Genomic DNA, 5,000 nt, shown 5'->3' on the forward strand with positions numbered 1-5,000 from the left:
ACCGTTTGACGGCTGACATCCTCTGGGTAACTGTCATCCGCAGTAGAAGTTGGCAAATCCGCGTGAGGTTCAGGTTCCCTCACTTCATCAGGCTGGTCACAGTTATCTATCCCAATGCAACCAGCATTCTGAGATTCAGGAGTAACATCATCCTCTTCTCCTCCCGTTGATTCTGTTTCGACAAGTTCAACTCCCTCTCTCTCGTTAACCGGAGCTGACTGTCCGTCTTCAACAAACACTGGAGAATCTACATCTGATGCCTCTCTTTTCTCTTCTCTCGGATTTGATAACTGCGTCTGCCCTCTTGGAAACCATCTCTCCAGTGGGGGTCGCAGGTAAGGCTTTAATCGGTCTGAATGAACAACCTTCGGCTTGGCCTTCCTGCTCTTCTGGATTCGGTACACTACATCAGACAACACTGATATTACCAAATAAGGCCCCTCCCAAGGGCAGTCAAGTTTGGAATTTCTCCCTTTCTTTCTCCGAACATTGTGCAGCCAAACAGAATCACCAATAACAAATGGTCTGCCAGCAAGGCGTTTGTCATAGCTCCGTTTCTGGCGCATGGCTCCCCTTGCTCAAATGTCGTCTAGCCAAATCATGAGCACTGGCCAATCTCTTTTGAACAGCTTGGGCGTAGTCCGTCTTGAGTGGTGGTGCATCGGGAGGTGCCTCGGTTACGGCATCCAAAGGAACTTCCAGTTCTCTACCCAGCATTAAGAGATTAGGTGAAACCCCTGTTGACTCATGAACAGCACCTCGATAGGCCATCATGCAAGCTGGTAGCTGAAGATCCCAGTCCTTCTGATCTTCCATAATCTTCCCACGCAACATTTCAACGAGGGTCCTATTGAAGCGTTCCACCTGTCCATCGGATTGGGGGTGCATCAGGGTAGTGCGAGTTTTCTTGATGTCTAAAAGCTTGCAAATTTCAACAAAGACCCTTGATTCAAAGTTAGTTCCTTGGTCGCTATGGAGTCCACGGGGTACGCCAAAGCGACAAATGAACTCGCTCACTAACTTCTCAGCAACAGTACTGGCCTCCTGGTTTGGTATAGGGTGGCTCTCAGTCCATTTGGTGAAGTAATCACTAACCACCAGTACAAACTTGTTCTTTCGTGGAGTTTCTGGCAGTGGACCAAGAATGTCAATCGCAATGCGTTCCATGGGAGCTCCTACCACGTACTGTTGTAAAGGAACGCGACGCTTCCTTCCCCATGTTTTCTTTGATCCGCAAACATGGCAACTGGCGGCCAATCCATGAACTGCTGATGTAAGGCTTGGCCAACAATAACGAGACTAAAGGGCGTTTATGGTCTTTCGCACACCACAATGACCCCCAGTCGTGTGGCTATGATGAGCTTCAAAGGCAGTCTGTCGGAGAATGACGGGAAGAACAATCTGGTTGTTTGTCTTATCTCCAATGTCATTTCCCATTTGTGACAAAGTACACGGTTTCTGAAGACTAGCCGGTCCCATTGTGACCACAAGGACTTAACAGCACGGCTCTGAGGCGACACCTCCTCCCACAATGGCTTCCTTTCACTGGCTTCCTTCCATCCAATGATGACTTTAAGATCAGGATCTGCTTCCTGCTGCTCCCTCAAGAAGTGGGAAGTCCATGTTGGTTCCAAACTGACCGTGGCACAACGCTCACCAACAGGACGTTTACATTCCGCTGGTTGCCCACTGTCCTGGTTAGGGACATGCATCGCTGTTTGGACACCGACATGAACAAAGGACACTTGTTTCTGAGATTTTCAACCCCTACACCACCTACAACGGTCATCGCAAGGGCGACGAGAAAGTGCATCAGCATTCTGGTGTCGTTGTCCCGGTCGATACTGGATCTCAAAGTCAAACATACTTAAGAATTCAATCCAACGTGCCAGTTGTCCTTCTGGGTTCTTAGCTTTGATGACTGAGCGCAAGGGGGAATGATCAGTTCGAATGCAGAATCTTGTACCTTGTAGGTAATGCCGATGTTGCTTGACAAACTCTACAATTGCCCAAAGCTCACGCCGAGTCACACAATAGTTCCTTTCAGACTTGGACAATGTTCGGCTTGCAAATGCAATAGGTCTTTCCATCCCGTCTTGAAGCTGTGATAACATTGCACCAATTCCATGGTCTGATGCGTCGGTGTCTAGCACAAACGTACCTTCTCTGGTCGGGTAGGCCAGGACTCCAGAGGACGTAAGCGAACTCTTGAGGCTGTCGAAAGCCAGCTGACATTCCCCTGTCCAAACAAATTCTGTCTTTGCTTCTGTTAGCTTGTACAGCGGTTGAGCTTTGGTTGAGAAATCAGGGACAAACCGACGGTAATAAGAAGCAAGTCCGAGGAAGCTTTTGACCTCTGTCCTGTTTTCCGGAATGGGCCATGTGCGAACTTGTTCGACTTTTCCAGGGTCTGGGCCAATGCCCTCTTCTGTGAACACATGTCCGAGATATGAAACTCGTTTCTGGAAGAGAAAACACTTCTTCGGCTTCAGCTTTAGTCCCGCCCGGGTAAGTCGCTCAAACACTTGTTTCAGCCGTTCTAACTCCTCCTCGAATGTACGCCCCATGACAATCACATCATCAAGGTAAATCAGACAGATTTTCCAATGTAGACCCTTCAAGACAAGTTCCATCAATCTGGCAAATGTACTTGGCGCGTTACAAAGCCCGAATGGCATCACGTTCCATTCATACAAGCCGCTTGGGGTTACAAATGCTGCCTTTTCTTGGGTGTTTGTGTCCATTGCCACTTGCCAGTAACCGGAGGCAAGATCCAACGTGGAAATCCATCTCGAGCCGCTTAAAGCAGCAAGTGAATCATCAACTCGCGGTATGGGAAAGGCATCCTTTACTGTCGCTGCATTTAACCGGCGGTAGTCAATACACAACCTCTGGCTACCGTCCTTCTTGGTCACCAGCACAACTGGGGAGGACCAAGGGGTTGATGATTCTTTCACCTTCCCTTCCTGCAAGAGATCAGTTACTTGTCGTTCAATTTCCTCATGTTTCCATGGAGAGGTGCGCCGGGGCTGTTGTCGGATTGGGGGCACACTGCCTGTTTCAATTCTGTGCTCGACCATATGTGTAGTTCCCAATTCCCCGTTGGAAAAGGAAAACACATGTTGGTAATTGTACAGTAACTCGTGCAGTCTCTCAATTTCACTGACAGTCAAATGCTCAGTGCTCCTTCCCAGGAGTTCCTGTAGGGCTTCTGGTAGAGTTCCTTCAGCTTGTTCGTGTGATACATGCTGAGTTACTACTCTGGCTTGGCCCATAACAATCTCGTTATTCTCCTCATAAAGCTCCAGGAAAGTGACATCAATAACTGGCTTAGCCAGGGCAATCACAGTCTCAGCAGCTAAGTGGTAAGTTTTGTTGGAAACATTGAAAACACGTAAAGGGACCTCTCTGTCCTCTTTAACATCAACCAGAGTCTTTGCTACATGGAGACCCTTTTGTTGCGAATGTGAAGTGAGGCAAGGCTCCAACAATTGCACGCCTAATGGAGATGCCTTTGGATTTAAGTTACTAGAACGCTTGTGAACGGTGACTGGATTAATCATCTCAGTGTTAGGTTCAATAATTGTGGACCGTCGTACGATACATCTTGAACTAAGGGGCTGGTTCTTGAAATCAGAGCACTCAAACACCCCTCCATTAATTGACACTTAGTTTTTTACAATGTCGATATGCGAATCAACTTGTGAAGTCCATACCCAGAATGCCCTCATCTTCAACCTCAGCCACAATCACATGCATATGAAACTCGTTAGTACCCAGGTGCACCACAACATGTCCTAGACCATGTGTTTTTGCTTGCTGACCATCAGCAAGAGCAATCGCAGAATTAGCTGAACTCAAACTGAACTTGGCACTAGCAGGTAGAGAATTATAAATCTTGAACGACAAAATTGAACGAGCAGCACCAGTGTCTATCAACCACATAGTACGAGTTCCACCAATAAAACCTGGCAAATAAAGGCCTTGCACTTTATTACCAACTTGTGACCTAGCTTCCATCGATACATTGAGATAAGTCATATCCTGCTTATGTACAGTAGTGGGGCCAACATCACTCTCACTCAGGCATCCCCCTGGCCCTTGGGTGACACCCTGCTGGCGTTTCCCGAGCCCAAAGTATCTTGTTCATGTGAGTTGAGTGCTGGGCAGTTACGACGGTAATAGCCAAATTCCTTGCAATCCCAGCATGGACCATTTTGACTGAAAGAACGTGGGGCAGGTGGGCGTCGCTGGCTTCCAGAGGTGTTCACAGACGTTGACTGGGAGAGCTCCTGTAACTGCTGAACTAGCTGTTGGAGAACAACTTGCTGAGTCTCCTGACGTTGTTGTTGTGCTTGAAGGTCAGACCGTAACATTTCAAACTGAGCTTGAAACAAATCAGGCTCGCTTTGAACTTCATCAATAGAGCAAACCTTTGGAGAGCTTCTTGGCCGATCTCTATCCAAGAGACGAAATGTTTCAAGTTCACAGGCCCGTGACAGGGCTTCGTCCATGGTGCGTGATTTGTCTCTGCGTAGTCGAAGCCTGTCGTCTCGATCTTTGATAGCATCAATGAAATGCTGGACAGCAAATCTTTCCTGAGTGTCAGGGGACAAATCCTGATAAGCGAGAGTTGACATAGACGGATACCTGCAGAAAGGGCTTGAACACTTTCATTTTCCTGTTGGCGACGGTTGTGCAAAGGTGCCTGGTGATAACTCGCGCTGTTTTTCAACACCAAACCGAAGTTCTAATTTGTCAACAATCTTCGCGTAATTTCGATAGTCGCTGTCGGACATGCCATTTATCACCTTTTGAGCTTCGCCGCGAAGGCTTGCGGCCAAGAAAACAGCAGCTTCTTCTTTGTTCCAACCATTCCAACTGAGCAACGCTCGAAGTGTTTCAAATAATCTCGTAACGACTGAGTACCATCATAATCCGCAGGATTTTTAACAGGTTTGAGAAACTTCCGGTGATGTGTAAACAAATCAGTTGGAAAA

The 5,000-nt window shown here is 47.6% G+C and overlaps 2 protein-coding genes across 4 annotated transcripts in view; both read right to left on the reverse strand.

The window, feature by feature from the left end:
* The window catches only part of LOC137993564 (phospholipase A-2-activating protein-like), a 143,999-nt gene that overhangs the window by 87,727 nt on the left and 51,272 nt on the right, over positions 1-5,000 (reverse strand). The gene's annotated exons all lie outside the window — the stretch shown is intronic.
* The window catches only part of LOC137990963 (D(5)-like dopamine receptor), a 19,903-nt gene that overhangs the window by 2,664 nt on the left and 12,239 nt on the right, over positions 1-5,000 (reverse strand). The gene's annotated exons all lie outside the window — the stretch shown is intronic.

Source organism: Montipora foliosa, chromosome 2, assembly GCF_036669935.1.
Source record: "Montipora foliosa isolate CH-2021 chromosome 2, ASM3666993v2, whole genome shotgun sequence".
Classification (NCBI taxonomy): Eukaryota; Metazoa; Cnidaria; class Anthozoa; order Scleractinia; family Acroporidae; genus Montipora; species Montipora foliosa.